The sequence below is a fragment of the Lonchura striata genome, chromosome 20 (genome assembly GCF_050655825.1).
Source record: "Lonchura striata isolate lonStrDom1 chromosome 20, ASM5065582v1, whole genome shotgun sequence".
Lineage (NCBI taxonomy): Eukaryota > Metazoa > Chordata > Aves > Passeriformes > Estrildidae > Lonchura > Lonchura striata.
Genome location: NC_140722.1, coordinates 10732144 through 10753414, shown reverse-complemented (window position 1 = coordinate 10753414; position 21271 = coordinate 10732144). Strand labels below are relative to the sequence as shown.

Here is a 21271-nt window from a genome sequence, read left to right as displayed (position 1 = left end):
ATGTTAACTATAGATCATGAAATACAGCAGGGTGTAAATAGTTCTCTTTTATAAGGCACTAAATTATAGGCAGAGACAATTAAGTTAGAAGACAATTCCTTTAAATTAGCAGTCACTTTTGCAAGCTCTTGGCGAAAGCAGTAATGTGTTTCTGCCTGAAAAAATCACTTTTTAGGGTGTGTGGAGGCTGTTACAGACTGCTGACCCTGCTGGAGCCCACTGCAGCTTTTAACAAAGCTTGGCTTGATAAAGAAGGCTTTCAAATTTAAAACCTAAGCCACCCTTCGGCTTGATTTTTAGTTATTCCACGCTAAAAGATCTCTGAAGATCCAACTCACCCCCAAAGATCCTCTCCAGAAATTACACTCCCAAGCAGGGGGGGCAAAAAACAAACAAACACTGCCTGGAATGGCCACAGCGCTGGTTAATGTTCCTCAGATGGGTCATTAGGTCTTTTATGGATTGTCAGCATGGAGAGCTGATCCTGGTTCCAGGGCAAAGAAAACTACATCATATTAAAATACATGGCTCTTGTGGGACACAGCACTTTCACAGGGCTGCCTGCGAGTTTGGCAAGAGCCCGAAGTTGAGAAAGACAGATAACCCTGCAAATCAGAAAAGGCAGGTTTTCATCAATAGAAAATTACGGATCCCTGGTGAGAACTCACATCATTATCTATCAAGAAATAAATTGGCCCGAGTTCCTCTTAACTGGTTCATCTGCCGGGATGTCGTGGTGGGAAGGACCTTTGTCTCCTGAGCAGCCACCGCTTCACTGGGTGCTTTAATTGCTTCTAGGAATAACTATTGATGGAACCGTGGTAAAGGTGCTTATGGCCCAGCTTCAAAGAAAAAGATTTTTTTAAGGATTCACTGTCCTGAAATGCTTTGACTGGTGACACAGGTGGGAAGGGAGAGGTTCTTACAGGGAAGAGGTGCAAAGAATAGCCCAATCCTCATCCATATGAAAACAACTCCAGGAGCAGTGCTCCATATCAGAGCTTCGTTTTCAGGGGAGGATGAGAAACATCCTCAAGGGCTGTGAGAAACACCCCGCAGGGCTGCAGGAGCTTTGCTGCCACAGCTTTGAGCCTTTCAATCCAATCTTTGGGAAATGCATGGATCTATTCCAAATAAAACACCCAGGAATGTAGCATGTAGGCGTCCATTATCCTTTAGGATACTCAAGGCGTGCTGGATGTCTGATAGCAAGGACAAAGTTTGTTGGCCATGCGTAAGGGCAGCCCTTCCAAAACAAGCGTTTGGGCTCCGTTGGCAGGAGAAAAGCTGGCACGCCAAAAGGATTAATTATGCCCCAAAATAAGTGTAAAGATACGGCTGGAGAGAGGAAAGTACCACCGGCAGGATTTCTGGCACCGAGCTGACGGGCCAGAGGGAACGGGGAGGGGGAGGAGACGGGAAACTTCACCGCTCAAACCTCGGCATCCTCCGTCACTGTGTCCGGGACGGGCACGCGTGGAGAGAGCCTTTTCCAGGAGAGGGCACTCGTGGGAAACAGCAGCTCCAGCCGCTCCGGCCCGGCCAGCGGGAGCGCTTCCCCGGCATCCCGCATCCCTCCGAGTCCCGGCATCCCGCATCCCTCCGAGCCCCGGCGTCCCGCATCCCTCCAAGCCCCGGCATCCCGCATCCCTCCGAGCCCCGACATCCCGCATCCCTCCAAACCCCGGCGTCCCGCATCCCTCCGAGCCCGGCCCCGGCATCCCGCATCCCTCCGAGCCCCGGCATCCCGCATCCCTCCGAGCATCCCCTTCCCGCACACCGGAGCCCTCCGGGCTGTGGGAGCCCCGGATCCCCGCATCCCTCTGCAGCGGGAATCCCCCGCATCCCTCTGCTCCAGGCTGAGAGGGATCCTCCACCCCCCCGCATCCCTCGGGACCGGGAAGGGGAATCTCCCGGTGCCCGCCTCCTTCCGGGCAGCGGGATCCCCCCGGTTCCCCGCATCCCTCTGCCACCGGCTGAGCCACGGAGGGATTCCTCAAGAGGGCATGAATCCTCGCTGATCCATTTGGATCCTCTCCCGTTCCCCGTCTATGCTGGGAGGATGCCGCTGTGTGCTTCAACAGCTATCAGCCCTGAAAAAAAAAGGGGAAAAAAAAAAAAAAAAGGAAAAAAATTCCGATGTACAGGAAAGAAAAAAAGCCCTTAGGCCAGTGGTGCACTACGTGAGAGGGAAACATCTTGTATGCTAATTGGCTTTAGGTACTTACAGCAAGATTGAGACTTGTAGCATTGCCACAGATTGTTGGAAATTCCTCCGATAAGCTGACAGATGAATGTGTCTCTCTCATGGAGAGGTGAGAGAGCAGCAAAATACTTCCAAGAGCACAGGCAGTGAAGCAGAGATATTTCTGGCATGTCAACACGCCGGGGCGGTGAGAACGCTGACCACTCGCTGCGGGAAGGATGGGGAGAGAGGGAAGGGAAGGGGGAAGCAGCGGGCAGGCACGGAATGCTGATCTGCTGGCCACGTCCTGCCACCTGCACTCTGAGGAGCAGCTTTTTGTGCGAAGAGCTCCATCCACGTGGATTACTGCTTGTAAAGCGAGGTGGGAGCGAGCAGGAGCAGCTGAGCCAGAATCCGGCCCGCAGCGTTTGGTAGCAGCAGCACGGCCAGCAGAGGTGTAGGCTGAGGTTAATGTCCCAGCTCAGCTAATTGCTGGGACCTGTTTAACCATAAACCATGTTTGATTTATTTATTTATTTATTTTTTATTCCCACAAGTTTCAGAATTAACCTTGCCCTTTAGCCATGGGCAGAGTTCATTTCTGCTGGGTTCCCAGTCCTGCTGTTTGGGTGGGGGAACTCTCTGGCTACTGAGGCAGAAGTGGGCAAGGCAGAGCTGAGCTGAGGTTTCCCCACAAGCAAACCCTTCAGGCAAACCTTCACCTCCTTTCTGTGCTGTAAAAAATGAGAGGAAAAAAAAAAAAAAAAGCCTTGAGGCCCAGGGGCATCATGCATCTTGCAGCACAGCCTTACACAGCAGCACAAGTTCAATCTGGTCCTGAAAATTCAGCAGAGCCCGTGGTTTACTCTGTCTGTTCCAAAGCACTGGGAATAAACCCCACAGGCTTTATATAAATGTGAAGTCTGTGTCACACACAGGGCACCCAGCTGGGCACCCCGTGCCTCTGTCCTGCTCCAGTCACCTCCAGCTGCCCCACCAGTTCCTGGTTCTCCCTCTGCTTGCAAAGTGTGAAAAGTAACTTCCGATGGCTGAGATGGGAGCTGCTGTTCAAGGCTTTTTGCAGGATGTTTGGAGCTGTTTCTGAAGCTTTTAAATTGACTCTGGGTTTCTGTGAGAGTGGGCCCTTTGCTGCAGCAGTATCCACTGCTGCCCATGCCTGGTGCTGGCTGTGGCTCCCTTCTCCCTGTCTGTACCAGACTGAGCCCTAGCTGTTGCTCAGGTCGAACAGCATTGCTTCTTCTCTCCATCTACCTGAAAGCATTTGCATGGGTGATTTTCTGTCAGTTCTGAGTGTACAAGGAGCAGCAATAGTCTTTTGGTGATTTGCAGATCCCCCAGCTTTTAGATTTGGGATCAGTTTCTCAATTTTTGAGACAATTCTGCCTCTGACCTTGAGCAAGGTCACTTTCAACTTCTGTGTCTCAGTTTTCCCAGCAATAAAATTACATTTTAAAAATGTAAAATAACATTTCCTTGCTCCAAATTTAAGTTTTCCTCACCATGTCCTGCCCACAATCACACACTGTGAATCCAATGGGATCCCTAATTTAATAAGCACAGGGGAGCCTATTATTATAACCTTCATGCCATAGCTCTGTCTTTATCTCTGCCTGTAATTTGCTGTAGGAAATATCACTGCTTTCTCTTTTCAATTGCCATTAGCAATTGCAGCAGCTGTGGTACAGGACCCGGGGATTTTCAGCTGAAGTCTAAATGCAGTTGACAACTGTATGAATCTCAGAGCCAGGGTAAGTAGCTAATGCAAATATCAACATTGTAGTAAGAAACACTCAGGAGCAGTAAGTGACTGATAGAAAAGTGATTATATGGACTTTATGTTGAAAAGTAAATATTTACTCTTCACCATTGACAGATGCTTCAAGCACCATAGATCTAAAAAAGACATTGATTTGCTCTCCTCCAGCCTCTCTTATCTCCTACTTATGAAAATATCTGGTGAATAGTACATCATCTGCTTGCTCCACAGCCTAAGTGCCTCAGAGCAGCCACTCAGGTAATTTATTTGGCACCCAACAGTGCAATAGTTAATTGCAGTGCTTGTGGAATTGCGTGTGGGCTCTGCTATAGCCTCCTGAAATGCAGTCACCCAATACTGCTCCTGATTCTCTGGTTCAGAGCTTGGACACTGGATCAGCTCCTGCCCTCCTCGGCAGCCACCCAGGCATTAAAAAGGAGGGAAAAAAAAAAAAAAAAACAACCAGAAAAGAAAAAGGTTTCATTCTGCAAGAAATTTTATCCCTTGAAGAAGAAGCAGAAATAAGAATGGGCTCAGAAAATGCAGCTGTGCTCTTTAAGAACAGGCTGGCCGTCGGTGGCTCCCTGTGCCGCTCTCCTCTTTGCCCTCCTGGAATTGCCTTGAAATAACTTAAATGAAGTTGAGCCACTCGGAGGCTGTCAGGTTTGCTGGACCTCCTTGGCAATCAATTTAACCTCCTGGAATAATTTTTTTCCTGCCGCCTGAAGCTGCTGAGTCAGTGATGGGTGTCTGGGGGATGCCTGCAGAGCTGGTCCTGGTCCCTCTTCCCCAGGGAGCCACCCAGGAACATGCCTGTGGGCAGATAAGGTGCTGCTCCCCTGATTTGCTATTTTTGGAAAGGACACTTATGGATGGTGTGTTTTACAATGACCTGTGTGTGGATGTGTTTACATCAGCATGGTGTGGGACCCTTTAGAGGACAGCTGTGGCTGTGCACACCAAGTGTAAACTGCCCCGGCCTTCCTGCTCCACTTCAGGGGCAGGGAAAGTCCTTTGGGATGCTTCAGCATCCCTGCCCCTTGGGTGGAGCAGGCATTTAACCTCCCATTGGCTCTGAAGGAGGGAATCACGCTGTGCTGCCCCACTTCTGTCCCGTTTTGGGGCTCACCTATGTTTAGAAGAACCCTTGTAGCTGCAGGTGGCCTTGGCTGACATTGGCAGGGTGTGTCCATGTGTGTGTCCCTCCTGCCCCTCAGAGCTTCACTGCACTTCACTGCAGCAGCTTTCTCCCTACAGCTGATAACTGCTCACCTCAGAAATAAATACTCAGAGAGTGGAGGGTACAGAGAATTGTTCACAGAAGAAGAGAACTAAAAACTTTGTTTCTCCTACAGAGCCTCTCCATCGGCCGGGGGGATCTGCCCAAGCTGCTCCGTGAATGTTGTGCTCAGTAATTACTGACTGCATAAACATTTCTCTTTCATTTAATTTTGCCTGATGATAATTAGGTGTGAGAGCCTTGTTTAGCAGGCTCTCACTGCTTCCTGCTCCCAGTTGTTTTCCAACCTGGAACAGAGGATGGAACCCGCCCCACAACGATGTTACCTGGTAAGATGCCATCCAGCACGAACTCTACACCCTGGGAAAAGCAACCCAGCCTGAAAAATCCTCTCGATGAATCCTGGGAGACAGCTGCAGTGTAAGGATGCCTTCCAGAGCTGTCACCAGAAAAGTGTTCAAAAGAAGAGGAATAAGAAACACATTTGCCAAGTTCATAAAACTGTGACCTTGAGACAAAGGTCACCAAAGCATCACGGGCTGTCGGTGGGTCGGGGCACGAGGGGACAACCACGGCGACCTGGAAAGGGACCTTTGATGACATCAGACATTTCAAGGAGAGATTTACTGATAACAGGGGGTTAGAGCACTCAGAGAGTGTTTGCAATGCTTGGATCCTCTTTGCTTTCCTGAAGGCAGTGAAGCAGTGAAGTTAAAGGTGTTCTGCAGCCGTGTCGGTGCCTCAGCCCTGCAGGGACTTGGGGCTGCCTCTCCATACATCCTGCACCCACAGAATGTACAGGCTGCCTTGTGCTCTCCTTCTCCATCAAATCCCTCTGTCTGCATGCAGGAAAATAACTCCAGGGACTTTGATAAGATTGCTCCTGTGAAGGAGACAGGTGAGAAGGAACCTCCCTCTTGCAAAGCCAGCCTTTTCATCCTCTTTTTTGTGTAGGTGCTCTGGTGCCTACAATGCTGCTGGAAGTCTATGGGCCAATGCCAACACACGTGTAAAGTTTCATTGTCACCAGAGCAGAGGTGTGTGGATGGAGAATATTTTCTTCACACATTTAACATTCAGGTTTCTTTTATTCCTTTTTTTCCCCCCACTCTTCATGCGATGCCAGCAGCTTGGAGAACTGCTGCCTGCTGCCTTAGGTGTGCATTAGCTTCCATTTGATTGCTGTACAGCAACTCTTCTTATCTTTGAAAATTAACCATTTCTTAAGCAGAGAGGAGGTGTCTCACAGCGTGAGCGTAATGCACCAAGCATTGCACCAAAGACTGCAGAGTGCACCACTCTTTCAGTCAATGCTGAGGCTTTGACACCTAAAAAAAAAGTATATTCCAATTCCAGCCCTGTCAGATGTACAGAGCAATTATGCAAAACTGCCTTTAAGATGATATTTTTCTTAGGACTTTTTAATTTTTTTTTTTTTTTGTGACAAGCAGTATTTCACAAAAATCCTCACCTTTTCTTGCTTATATAATTCAGTGCCACTTACAGTAAATTATATTTGTGCAGTTTCATTATCACACCTATGTAAATTCTTCCAATAAAGTATCCTCAGACTTTAAGATGCAAAACAATTTTGTTAAGATAGGGTATAAGATAAAACAAAGGAAAATAAGCAAGGTGGTTCCTTTTTCTGCATTGACTGCATGGATGTTAATGAGAGTCATCTCCATGTACAGGTCTAGCATCTGGTTGCTATATTTATTTTAATTGTGTGGTTGTTTTGTTGTTTTGGTTTTTTTTTTCAGGGAGAAATCCAAATCCCATATGTGCTGTCTTATGACATAAACCCCCAAAAAATCAGAATAAATCTATAGATGTAACATCCATGTGCTTTTTAATTGCTCTCTTCTCACTAACTAAATACTGTGGGATGTTTCAGGGTGAGATATGAACTTCCCAGCTTCATCTCTTTTCCACTCCTGTGTTGTCCTAGCTGCCTGCTGTTGACTCCTTGTAGGTCATTTCCAGCAACATAAGCAAGACAAGCAAACAGCAAAATTGCAAGATGCAAATGCCCTTCGTTTTTGGCTCTGAGTCAAAAAATAATAAGTTGACAATAACCCTGCCAGAATATGCAGCAAGGGTGACTGCATATTTCTTCCTGTTAGTGTGACAGTACAAGGGAGCTGGTCACAAGGAAGAGATGAGCTTGTGTTCCCCTGGTCGCTGCAGCATGTGCCTTGTCTCAGGTTTTAAAGGTTTTTCTGGGTAAAGCATAAAGAATTCCACTCAACCAGCAGCTCATTTCCACTTCTTCAGCAGAAAATGCATGGGGGGGAAAAAAGAAGAGGAAAAAAAGCAGGTGATTAAAGTTATGTTAAAATAATACTAAATGAAGCACAGCTTGTTTTATAAAAGCTGCTGTGGGTGTAGGGAAGAAATGTTTTTCTGGGTAATGCTTGTGGTGGAGACGGGAGGACAGGTGGGGACACACAGGGATGGAGCTGAGAGCCTGAGCCTGCACTGCAAGGAGCTGGGATGGAGCTCTGGAAGGAGCCTGAACCTGCACTGAGCTCTGAAAGGAGCCTGAACCTGCACTGCCAATCCCCAGCCCTGCAGTGAGCCCTGAGATACCTCCCTGTCACCTCGTGGGCTCCCTAACAACATGGAGGGGAGTCCTCTGTTTGAAAAAAAATTAAGAATTTGCATCAGCATCTTTGGAGTCAAAGGGTTTAAGGTGTCTCCTCTGGTTTCCTCCCTTCCATCCAGGGAGCCTCAGCTTCCCAGCCCTGCCAGTGCCTTGGCACAGTTATCCACAGAACCTGTGTGACCCTCAGCAGTGCTGATGGGGACACTCTCATGCTATGAATAAATTAAACAATTGCATGAACTCCTGATCCCTTTGGAGGTCAAGATTTGGAGCTCAGCAACTCTCTCAAGACCTTGAGTTGAAAGCATCAGGGTGCTGCTCTGATACTGCATGCAAGAGGAAGAAGCAGTGAAGTCTGGCCATGGAGGGATGCTCAGTTTCCAGAATTCCTTTTTCTCCCAGCTAAGCCTCTCTCTGTTTAGCTGAGGCTCTTCATCTCCAGCCAGGAGGAGACAGTGGAGGAGAATCCTGCAGTGAGCAGCACTTTGGGAGTTCGTGATAGATGCTGTCTACCTCATTACTGAACAATGAAACTTTATTGTTCCCTGTCTTATATTGATTTTTATGTCTCCAAAGCATGCTGGTGAACTCTGAAATGAGCATCTGTCAGAGGAGGGCTGCTGTTGCTGATCTGCATCTTTGAAGAGAATGTCCATGGATCAAATTCTGGATCACTTTCTGCTGCTGTGTCTGCAGGATAGGAGGGCTTCCCCTGGGCTGGGCGTGCTGAGGGTTTGTCCTTCCAGTGCACCTGGCCTGTGAGAAGGCTGGATACCTACAGATCCAGTGCACCAGAACCTCTCTGCTGGGAAAAGGCAGCATTTTGGCCAACATCCATGCAACTCAGCACAGACCTTCCCAAATCAGCTTGGCTTGGAGTGTGAGACTCCATCAGTGGGGATTCACTGCGAGCAGAAGTGCTGAGCCTGGCAGCTGCTTCCAAGGGCTGAGCACTGGAGGGGACCCCACATCTCCATGACACTCTTTGGTGTGCTGCCACCCCGCCTGCAATGCCAGAGTAAATATTTGCATTATTTGTTTCTGGTTTGTATACAGCCCTCAAGCGAGGAAGCATTTGCCCTGCAGTCCCTACACATATCTCTGTGAACTTCACAAGTTGTTAATATTTTATGCATAATTCATAAAATTATACTACATTTTCGGGGAGTAATTAGCTGACTCTGTACCTCTAATGAACTGCAGGTTCAGCTATGACAAATACATCGGGCGACTCCGAGGGATAGTAACACGCAGGCGCCTTTAAGCAAAGTTCAAGCAGCTCCTAAATTAACCAGAGTGAATCCCCAAAAGATGCAGTATTTATGCACTGAAGAAGGAAGGGAGGGCTCTCATCTCACCACTCTCATCAGCCATCACAGCCCAGGAAGCAAGAGAGAGAAAATAAGAGTTATTTACCTTTTGCTAATTGGGAGCTGGGCAGCTCAGGTGAGACTTTCCTCCCTTTCCTTTATTTGGTTGATTGCATGGAGTTGTCATGGAAGTGATCCCCAGTGTGGAAATGGATGTAATTGGAACTAAGATTTTTCAGGCTTAAATTGCAAATTTTTCTTAAAATTCTGCTCTCAGTTGGAGGAAAATGAAATCCATTTGAGCCATTCTGGTTCTTAAAATAGAAACTGAGCAATTTAATCAAAATTCTTATTTCCAGAGCATCAGCTCTGCTTCTGTGGGTGCAGGGCTGCCTTTTCCCAGGTCTCAACCCCAGCCCCTTTAGAGCTGCCCACTGAGACAAAGCCAGCTCTGCTTTGGCAGTGCCATACACCCAAAAAGTGGAAAATTCGAGTGCTGGGTGAGCAATGGCATTTATAACACAGGACACAACCTTTTCCTCTCACCGCTCAATTTCGGGCTGAATAACTGGAGCAGCAGCAGCACCCAGCCACTCCCTGCCCCCAGGCTGGGAGCCCTGCTCCTCTGGCATCCCCTCGTGGCATCAAACACAGAACAGTGACCCCAAAGCAGGGAGCAACTCCTGCTGCCCTGTCCAGCCTGGCTGCTCCATCTGAGCCAGTGTGGGAGTCCAGAGCATCCCTCTGGCTGCCCTGGGACCCTGGCAGGGGTCAGGAACCCCCCTGGACAGAGCCTCCAGAGACACTGTCTGTGATCTCTGTCCATGGAAAAGAGTTTTCAATCTTACAGGATGAATTACAAGCTCTGAGTGTTTGATATAAGTAATAATTATGTGTGGCACGGGTGCAGAAGTAAAATTTTAGGATTCTAGATGAGGGGTCCAAGGGGCACAAGATGGAGGAAATTGGGTGTGCCTTGTCCTTTTTCTCCTTCTTCATGCCCTCCATGTCTCACTGTGGTGTTGGCATTTTTCTGTTGGTTCAGGCTGGGGACACACTGTCCAACGTAGGTGACAGATATTGGCACGTTATTGTAAATCCAGCCCAGGGAGTTTCTGGTATTTAATGTTTGTCACATCCCACTGAGGGCAGAGCCCCACACGCTGCCCTGCAGGACAGAGCTGGGCAGGGCAGCAGAACATGTGAGAGATCAACAGAATAAACAACCTGGAAACCAGCACAGACCAATTATGGCTTCTGCTTTGGCAGGGGGCAGAAAGACAGAGACTTTCTACAATCTGGAATCATCAATACCAAAGATTCTGACAAGCCAGCAGCAGTGCCGTCACACGGGATGCCAGCAGCATCTCTGGGGCACACACACTTCTCCTGCCAGCTCCCAGCTGCTCCTGCTCATGGGTGAGGGCAGAAGGAAGCTGCTCACCGAGGGTGACCTCAGAAACCTGGAGATCTAATACACTGCTACCAGTAGTCTCAAATATTAAATTTTCCCTCCAGAACGTGCTCCCTAAATGGGAGAGCCCATCCTGCCACAGACAGTCCCACTGCTGGAACACACGGATCCACTGCCAGGAATTGGCTTTAAGTGCAGGGCTGCAAACTGATAAATGTATTAACTTCAGGTGCCTCTCTGACATTTAAAAAAAGAATTAAATTTCAGCTCTGTCATAGGTACAAAGGGAGCCACAGAGAAGAGCTGCACATGTCAGGGGGTGAGCACATCAAGGCAGATGATGGTGACACCTGTCTGGTTGAGTTTAGGCTGACAAAATTCTGCACAGAGACCTCTGTGGAGGGAAGAGGATGCTCAGGGGAAGCAGAGATGCGAGGCCCTCCTCAGAAGCAGACCTCACTTTTTCAAATTAGATTATAACTTAATTATGGATGCAAGGCTTTTCATTCCTGACAAGTTTTCCATAATCTTAACTTGATCTCGTGTCAGAAGGGTCCCATCCTCTGATAACCAAGCCCAGCTAAGAGTTTAACTAGAATAATAGCTGATTAAAAGGGGTTAATAGATACACCTCAAACAGAAGTAAATTAACGGGAGACGCTGTCTCTCGGCTAATGGGATCAGAACAGTATTTGTTTAGTTTATGAATGATTAATCTCCCTCTCTTGGCATTCCTCAGATGCTAATTGCACTTAGGGAGTCCGTGTTTGTTTTTACAAGAGCTGGAGGTGGCAGAGGGAAGGCGATGCTGGCCCAAAGGGGAGTTCACTCACCCGGGTAATGGGCTCCTGGCACAGCCACGGGGAATACCGGGAAAGCCACACTGCAGCTGGGGCTGCTGCTAAAGTCGAATTAAAGCCTGTAGTGAAGTCACCTTTTTGGCGTTTTGTGAGAAAACCTGTGGAGTTCACAAAGGTGCAGGGGCTCCTCTCACCCTCCCTCCTGGGGAATCCCCACCACAAAAAACGCTCGGATTTTTCCCTGTGGAAATCCTCCGAAGGGATCACAGCAAAGCTCAAGAAAGGCCGAAGGAGGGAAGCCACTTCTCATGGCAACTCCTGCGTTTGACAGTTCAAAGCAGGAGAGCAGCAGCATTTGTCAGGAGCGCTGGGAGGGAAGCAGTAATTGCCTGGAAGCAGCCACAGATGCAGGGCTCACTCCAGCTGCTGCTGCATTGCTAAGAGGAAACCAAATCATTTTCCTCTCTACACACTTGTCAGCATTTTAATCCTCCATTATCTTTGTACCCAACAACACAAATGTGCTACCTCAGCCGTACTGTGAATTTACTAGCAAACAAACAACTTCAAATAAAAAAAGAAAAAAAAAAGAAAAAAAAAAAAGAAAAAAAAAAGAAAAGGGTTTTCATGCCAGGCTTAGCAACATGAAGTGTGTGGAAGTTCTCCCTGCTCATTGCAGGGGGATTGGACTCTGCGACCTCTAAAGGACCTCTCCCACCCAAAACATTTTATGGTTTTATGATTTTCTAAATAAAGCCCTTCCAAGTGGGGGCCCTGATTCAGCAAGGTACCAAGACATGTTCCACCAAAGTCAGCTGGCAGCAATCTGCACAAACCTTTAGCATGTTTGTGAAGGACTTAGTGAATTTGGAGGCAGGAGGAGCAGTTTTGAGAGGCAGGTGCCCACCCTGAGCACAGGATGCTTGCAGTGACTGGCCAAATTATCTTTGGTGCTCTGGCAGTTGTTTGCAAGGATCAAAATCTGGCCTGACCAAATTACTGAGTTGTGATATAGTCCAGTTCTTTGTTCAGTTTAGTTTTCAATGTCCCAGATGATGGTGGGGTGTGACTTTTTGGATGATTAGGGCTCACAGAGGAGAAAATATGTGTAGAGGAGAGTAAAATAGGGTTGTTCAGTCTGTGTTCATGGTCTTCCAGCCTTTACCAAGGGACGGATGTTTGAAAGATCTGAGGAGCATTGGGAAGACCAAGAGAACAGCTCTGCACTAGACCTGGTTTTAAATTTGGGATGAATTGAAATTAAGTGAGAGGAATCTAATTTAAATCTTGAAGTTCTGCTCTTACCAAAATGGCATGCTAAGAAATGGGATGCTCTTTTACTATTCTCCATAAATAATGTTACTTTGTGCTGTTCCCAGGTATTTCATTCATCACCGGATAGTATAGAAAGCCTGAGCTGAATAAAACCTTCTGAAAGAAGATGAGGAGACACACTCTGCCTTGTAGATTATTTTACAGCTGCTGAAGCCATTTGTTTCCCCTGCCTGTTTTCCACAAAATTGGAAAATTAACCATGTACCAGGAGGTGTGACTTCCACTTTGTGCCAAATAGCATGGAAATAAATTCATTATTAAGGGAGACACCTAAGACTATTTGGCTTAAGAATAAATTGCTGGATGATTTGCTGGAGGAGCTCCAGCAAGGCAGATTTGGGCTGAGGTCTGAGAGGGGCTCAGAGCAGGTACAAATCTGTGAGAGCCTTTTTAAAGCTGGGATGGAGGATTCAGGTTTTGCCCGTTGCTGGAATACTGAAGCATCAGAGCATTCATGAAACTCCCCCACACATCCCCTTCCTGAGCCACTCAATCCCCCAGGCTACATGTGTTTGTTATCCAAACCCTACTCCAGCTGAGGTCTCCTGAGAGCCTCTGGCAAAACTGCTGCCCACAGTGTTTGTAAACCCAACGAGATGTTTGTGGGCACGTGGAGGATGTCCAGATGTGGCATCCAGCCAGCTCATCCCTGCAGCCTCCCCTCCACAGGGATCCCTGCCTGCCTCTGCCCTGCCGAGGGAAGGGGACCTGGTGCAGGAGGTATAAGCAGGTATGGGCAGAGATGTGGAGTGGTTGTGCAAACAGGACAGAGGCTGTGCTAAACTCTTCTTCAAAACCTATGAAACTCACCCAAAGGCAGTGTTGGAGGGGTGGGTGAGATGTGGTGACAGCTCTGTGTGCCTGGGGTGCCCGTGAGTGGAGGCCAGGGGGAGGCTTTGGGCAAGGGGTGTTTCTTGGAGGGGACTGCTCAACACGTGGTGCCCTCCAGCCCTTCTCTCCCCTGCTGAAGAGCCAGGTCTGCAGCCAAAACAGCTTTTGTACAGCCCAGGGCAGCCTCCCAGGCAGCAGTGTGGAAATACTCTGGCTTGTGCAGACGCTTCCAGCTGCAGGTAGGTGCCCAGCGGGATTTGCAGAGGTGCCGAGGCATGTAAAGCACCTCATTCCCAGTGCAAATGCCACCGGGTGTCTGCCCGCATCATTAGGCACCTAATGGCCTCGGAAAGCTGGCTCCTGGGAGCTGGGATGCTCCTGCCAGCCTCACCCTGGAGCTGGGCAGTGCTGAGCTGGCTGCTCTGCAGCACAGCTCCCATGGGAGACACAGCCCCTGGCCCCATCCCAACCCCCCGGGTCCTGCCAGCTTCTCCCTGCCTCGGTTTCCTCATGCAACAGCTGAATTATTCACATACATTGTGAAACACTTTGTGATCTGCCACAGATGAGCCACGCTGGGAGAGTGAGGTGGTACCAAAAGGCTGATTATTGCTAAAAAAATTATTAAAAACCTTTTTACCTGCAAATCTAGCATGGTACTGACTCCAGAGAAGTGGGAGCAGGATTAAAACACATACCTGTCTGTATTTCTACCTTGTCCTTGCACAGAGGGGCTATAAGGTGGGGAAGTTTTCTCTTCTTCTGCTGTGACAAATGGTCTGGCCAGGTAACAAATTCCAGGCTGGAATATGCCTCCTCAGCAGCCTAAAGTGTGATTGCAGTGGGCATTGCATTAATTCCTGAAATGTCTTTTTTAAATTGGTTTTACAGTTCACTGGGAGTGTGAGGCTGCAGCCTCTCTAGCCAGAGCTGCCTGCACACGACTGGGGGAAACAATACAAAAAACTGATCCCTGCTGCTGACCCACGTGGCAGCACAGAGCAGGGACCAAGCCAGGTGTGAATTAATAAATACATTTATTTGTCAGCAGAGAGCACACTGTATGCAAACATGACAAAATACACAAGTGCACGCAGCATGGCTGAAAAGGACTCCTGCTAAATTCTTTGCTCTGGATTCGTGAATTCCACGTGTGTGCAATGCTGCAAGGTGGGACTTGGTTCCCAAAAGTGCCAGGCAGAAAGCACGGCCAGGGCAGAAGCAGCAGTCAGGGGATGGGGAGGTGCTGTGCCCAGCTCCTGCTCTCAGACCAGCTCAGGGGTTCAGTGGGATCTGGGAGCTGCAGGGATTGTACAGAGCCCCAGGACCCGAAGCAAAGCCATACAAAATCCTTCTCTTTTGGAGGAGCTGAGCATCAGCCCTGAACAACCTAATCAAAGAAACGACCGCAACAGCCCAAACTCTGTGATACACTTGAGCACAAACCCTGAGACTCTCGTTAATTCCTCTCCTGTCTGCAGGAAAGGCTCTTGCCCTGCTGAGCAGGCACTTGCTCACTCTGGGGAAGTGTTACTGCAGGTTTATGCCACCAGCATCTGCTGGAAATGCCCACACAAGAGCCAGTCCCTGCCACGTCCTGCTGTTGAGCCCAGCCAGGTTAAAGTGTGGTCACACATCAAAAGTGCCCTCAGAACCAACAGCTTCCTACAGATCTGCATGTTCATCCTCAGATCTGATGAATTTAGGGATAAAATATATATTTTATTACCTTTTGCCCCTGTAAGCAGGGCATAACCACCCAGCAGTGATTTCAGGGCAGGAGCTGCTTCCCTTCCCATCACTCTGTCCCGCTGATGGGAAGAGTTATGGCTCTTCAACCCCAGAGTCTCAGGTGACTTTACTGAGCTTCTAGCAAGGAAACAACCAAGCAAAAAAAAAAAAAAAAAAAATCCAAACAAAATAAAGAAACAAAACCCCTTCATGTTTTTCATATGGGTTTTTTATTAATGTGGAAAATTAACTAGAGCCTATAAGCCCAGAATCCCACAAGGGTAGTAATGGTAAGTCACTTTTCAGAGTGTAATCACACTGGGAGAGACAAATATCTGCAGCATGTCTGCATGGGCAGGATTCATGCTCAGGAGCCACAAGCCTCCTCCAGCTCCCCCAAACCACCCAAAAGCTTTGAGAGGCCTTGGCACCAGAGTCCTGATCCCCCTTGGCTGTGGTTTGTTTTATTTTTTTTTTTCTCTCAGACAATGCCTTTGGGAATAGTTTCCTCTCCATTCTAATATGCCTCTGACCAGGCAGGAGGCTGTGCTGATCTCCATGCGATGTGTCTATCATCTTCGTCCAGGCATTTTAATTTACACTGCAGTAAAAAATTTGGCACCCAAACCTTTTCTACTTTGAGGCACAATAGAGAGACTGTTCTGAAGGCTTGACTGTGCTGGTTTCCCTCCTCCATTCACAGGGTGCATGTGTGGAGGAAGGACATTGGAAAGAAAACCCCCCAAACCTGGTTTTAATCCCGTCAGCCTGGGATCTCACTGCTGGAATGACTCTGCCAGATGAGGATCTCTTTATCTATCCAGAGGAGCTTTGCAGCACGCAGAAATACAGATGATCCTAAATAAATATATATCTATATCCTAAAGCACCGACAGAGACTGTCATACTCCAGGGCTGGTAGGAAATATGAAATTCTTTACTCGAGGAGGTCACTTTGGCACACAGGGGCTTCTCCACACTTTTGCACAGCCTTCAGGGCTGGGTTGGGGAAACCTCTGCTGGAGACACGAGGCTCTGGGGGCCCTGGGACCTTTCCCTGCCCTTTCCCCCTGTCACAGCGAGCTGCAGGTCGGCGCAGGATCCGCACAGCGAGGGGACTCCTCTGCTGCTGCAATGCAGGGCTCAGTGCAGGTTGCAGAAAACGAAGGACACACAGACACTGCAGAACCAGGTCCGGAGGCTGGAGGGGAGGATCAGAGCCCAGTCCTGTGCCGTGATCCCCTCCCCATCTGTCTGCCTTTGGCTCTGTCCACTTTGAGCCAACATCATCCATAGCCAAGCCAAGGGCACCTCGGGCACTGGCAACTGAGGAGGTGAAGGGGCACAAATGCAACCAGGAATAGGCAGGGCTGATTTGCATGGTCCTACACTGCTTATCTAATGCTCTGGCAAGAAGCTGGAGTCAATTCATCATTGTTTATCCCCAAAACAGCTACTGCCTCTGCCAGATAATGTCTGGGGAGAGTCATCTCTCCTCCCTCCTGGGGCCATTCCTGCTTTGCTTTTCAGGGAGGTAGCAGTAATTCTGCTGGGCACAGGGAAAATGCACCAACAGGAACACACTGAGCCAAAATTCTTACAAAAACTTCTGAAAATAGCAAAAAGAAAGAAAAAAGAGAGTAAAGCAGTTTTCTTTTTCTTTCTTATTTGTCAGCCCCACTGTTTTCAATATAAAACAAGGAAAGGACAAAAGAGAAACACAGTAAGTGAGGAAACAGCAGCCTTTCAATTTCTTTTATGCACATGAATTGTTCTCCTGAATTAGGATATTTTTGTTTTGGACAAGTTCCCCAAACTTAAGAGGGGTGAAAGATCAAAAAGAACTTCTTGGATCAAATATCCCAAGCAGGAAGCACTTTTTCTGCCCCTCTTTCCTTACCTTAGTCTGGATTCTGGCTGTTACCTGATGGCTTCATTTACTTCTGTACATTTACAGAGCAAACCTCCCTGACATTAACTAACCCCAGCTTTTTATTTTTTTTTTCTACAAACCACCTTCACAACCAGCATAAATGTGAATTTAAGAACGAGCACACCTTCAGAAGACAGAGTGGAAGATAAAAGACACGGGGCGAAGCCGTGGACGAGGTGTGTTTGCTGTTGCACAGAGAGATGGGGAAACAACCAGCCACGAGGAAGAGAGTGAAGAATTGGAGCCAGCTCGGCAGGTCACACACTGGCAATGCCTCAAGGACAGGAAACAAATGATCCACTGCTGTGTTTGTAATAGGATGAAGGGGAAAGGATGGCAGGCAGGCAACACACTCCCGTGGATGGGAGGAGTAGGAGGGAGATGCTGGTGGAGGCAGGAGAATCCACCTGCTGAGTGACCCTTTGAAGAATGTTATTCCTTCATTTTTTCCTGTCTTGTTGCTGTTCTGATGGAGTTGCCAGGGTTCTGGGCATCCACAGGGTGGGATGGAAGGTAATGGAGGAATGGGATTGGAAAATGGGAATGAAGACCCCAGGGACAAGGAGAGGAGGCTGCTGAGTTTTGGGACATGAGGTTCCTTCTGAAGGCACCTTGGAGTTTCCTGGCAGGAAGGCTGAGAACAGAAGGGACAGAAACCATCAGAAGGGGACACAGTGGTTGGGTGACAAGTGCCAGGAAACCTCAGTGTTATGAAGCACAAGGGAAGCAAGAGGGATATGGGCAAAAAATAAGCAATAATAAATATTTCAGGACCTGCACGACTCCTGACAGCTGTAACAGGTGTATATCAAAAGCTCCCACAAAACCTGGAAATTTCATTAAGAAGCCCACAATGCCTGGACACATATGGAATTATGATACTTCTCATCCTTTCCTGTGTCAAAATCCTCCAAGCCTCAGCTGCCTTAAAAAGTTGTTTATAATAAATATATCTTCTTAATGCTATATAGGGTATTTGCAGCTGGATAGATTTGACTGATATAGCACATTCTTTATGGCGATCATTCCTTGATTAAAAAAAATATTTTTTCTGTGTCAGGCTCTTTCTGTCACTATCGACCATAAATCAATTTGTCACATAAATGGTAATAAAACAAGAGGTGTTTGTTCTCTCCAACACCACGCGAGTGGGTTTTGCAGCATGGTTATAGCTCTGCTGGGATGTCAGACTCGGTGGTCCTTGCCCCGATGGTCCCGGGAGGGCAGCACAGCTCCGTGGCACTGGAGGCAGTGGGGGCAAGAGGCACGGACACTGCCAAGCATCCCTGGTGTCACAAGGGTCACAGCCGAGCCCTGGGCCAGTGCTCACTGCAGACCTCCCCGGACAACCCAGTTTCAAACGGAATCGTCCCAAATTCTGGGTGTCCCGTCCCGGTCAGTGGTGCTGCAGAGGGTGGGTTTGTACCTGCGAGTGCCTCTCTGTGTATTGCAATAAGAAAAAACCTCTCCATTCACTGCAATGCCTGTCAGAGTCCCACCAAGTGATGCTGGAGCTGCTTCTCCTTTCTGTGTAAGATTCCTAGGAATATTGCTTTGCAAAAAAAACTTGCTCCTAGTAAAGTGTTCTTATTTTTTAAAATTTCCTAGCCTGGGAACACGGCACAAGCCTCCTGTGCTGCAGGGACCCAAGTTGCAGCCTGACTTGCCGGCCATGCATCTGCCACTCCTCGCTTTCCGAGCGTCTCCAATTTCAGCCTGGCATCCCTGATCGTAAGTCTACTTAACCATTTTAATAGCACTAAATGGAGTCTGTGTTCCTGCCCTTATCTGCTCTCTATGTCTTCCGGGTCATACATGCTTAGTTTACTGTCAGAGACAAGTTTTTACTGCTGTCAGCACTGCAGCGTGCGGTACCTGCAGAGCAGCAGGCTGCGGGCTCTGCGCTGCGTCCTCGCTGGCAAGGAAATTACCACCCGCCAGCTGATTCCCTAACATTTGTCTTGTGGTTTCTTAATTGGTACCATCAAGGAAAAATGCCGGAGGAGAAGAAAAAAAAACCAAAAAAAAAACCCCACTACGTGGTGCAAAAAAAAAAAAAAAAAAAAAAAAGTGATGTTATCTATTTACAATCGTTTTGTGCAGCAGTAATAATAATTAACATAACAACAAGGACTAATAATTAGGATTGCCTGCATTGAGTTAAGGACATGATTTTGTTTTCCTTTGTGCACATGCAAATCTGGACTCGTTTTCCTCTTGTCACCAGAGGAAAAAAGTGTGAGAGGAGAATAAGTCCACAAGCAGGGAACATGCATTTATCTGGGCATGTTTAACTCTGGTTACCCCCCAGACCCTAATCTACTGCTGGCAGGGTAACCCCCAGCACATACCCGTGTTCCCATGCAGGATGCATATGGGGCTGTGCATGTCCATTCCATCTGTATTTCCCACCTGGAAAACCTGGTCAGCTGTCTTTAAAATCATATCAAACATAACAATGCAAGTGGGGATGATAAAAGATGCAGAAAATATGCACACGTGGCTTCATTCTCACTCCCCTTCACTCTGAGCCCTGCAGGCTGGATCTGCAGTTCCAGCAGCTCAAGAAAATCTTTGTCACATTAATAGATTTAAAAGTAGAAAACCCCAGCCGAGAGTCCGGGCACGCTTCTGAGATCACCTGCTCGGGTTCTGCACCAGCAGCACTGATGGAATTACTTTTGCTTTACACCAGCATAAATAAAAGCAAGATCAGTTCCACTATCTGGAAGGTAAGGATGAAGTTTTACAGCCTCCTTTTTCCTTATCACACCCAGACTTTTTAATACCTTGGAAGTATAATGAGCAAGGTTGTGCCAATGCCTGGCTCTCTGGACTTGTAGGCACTGCTTGTGCTTGAGCCCTCGCCCCCTTTTCCTCTAGAAATTTGGGATGCGAGCAGGTGGAGGTGGAAAAATGATCAGCTGTTTATGAACAGATCATTTATTACATCCCCTTGGCTAAGGTAATTCCTGCCAGTGTGAAGGTACAACAGAGTGAAAATGAATAATCTCTCCTGCAATTCTCAGGGGCGAGGGACCACACTCCCTGTGTGCTCTGTTGCTATATTTAGTACGGATGCAGTAAGTGCATTCCTGCAGGGATCTGCTCTCCCCAAAGAGCACTTTTTTTGGGCCAGGAGTGGCTGCAGAGCAGCTGGATCTCCCTGGGTGTGTTACTGGGGTGGGTTCTGCTGCAGGATGGCGAGCACAAAGTTACTGTAAACCAAAACCTGCAGGGTGGGAGACCCTGAGCTGGGATAAATCGAATGGAACAGCTGTGACTTACCCCAGCAGTCACTCCAGCTCTGGAGTTATCTAGTTACAGGCACGTTGTTCCTGCTGCATCCAGCCCTGGACCTTAATATAACTTTTAAATCGTTGTGAAATGAACTTTGCATTTTATTTCCTTGGACTGGGAAAAAAAATACATTGCTGCATCATGCCTTGGGATAGGAACAGAGACAGCAATTTATATCATTTCCAGCAAAGCACCCCATGAAACATGAAGGAAACTGGAAAATCAATAATCATTATTACAGTGTCTCTGTGTCTCGGGTGTGTGGGGCACTGCACATCCCTGCTCCAGGATCCAGCCCCTGCTCAGAGCATTTGCAGTGACGCAGTGTGGGGAGAAAAGGAAGAAACAGGGAAACTGAGGCAGACAATTGTTTCTAAAGAGTTTCTGTTGCAGCAAATCTTCTCTACCCTCCCTGCCCAAGGGCCCTGGCAGGGAGTGTGGGTGTCCTGGCCTGTGGGAGCACCTCTGAAGCAGTGCAAGAGACACAGGGCCAGTGCAACGCGGTGTGGGGCTGAAGTTTTGGGAGATGTGTGTTTTTGGCAGGCATAGAAAGCTGCTGAGATGATGTAGCTGTGCCCTGGACCATTCTAGGACAGGCTTATGTGCCATGCTTCCCCAGGGTTAGCTCCTCTAGCCCCATCCTGCTTCCAGCCTCTGTGCCTGAAGGCAAGGGAGCTGGTGCTCCTTCCAGCAGGATGTTCATCCCTTGGAGGGGCTGAAGCCCCACAGTGGTGGCTTGGGCTGGTTTCACCAAGGTGTGAAACCACCTTGTGTGCCACACCTGTGCAAAAAACCATCCTGACAGAG

The 21271-nt window shown here is 48.1% G+C and overlaps 2 long non-coding RNA genes across 2 annotated transcripts; both read left to right on the top strand.

Moving 5' to 3' along the window:
- The first annotated feature begins 5444 nt into the window (after nt 1–5444).
- Nucleotides 5445–12938, top strand: LOC146765733 (uncharacterized). Its single transcript, XR_014949678.1, has 2 exons — nt 5445–9256; nt 12714–12938. It is a non-coding gene; the product is annotated as an uncharacterized LOC146765733 (long non-coding RNA).
- A 1824-nt stretch (nt 12939–14762) lies between these two features.
- LOC146765732 (uncharacterized) lies at nt 14763–20874 on the top strand. Its single transcript, XR_014949677.1, has 3 exons — nt 14763–18695; nt 18773–18895; nt 19754–20874. It is a non-coding gene; the product is annotated as an uncharacterized LOC146765732 (long non-coding RNA).
- The last annotated feature ends 397 nt before the right edge of the window (nt 20875–21271 follow it).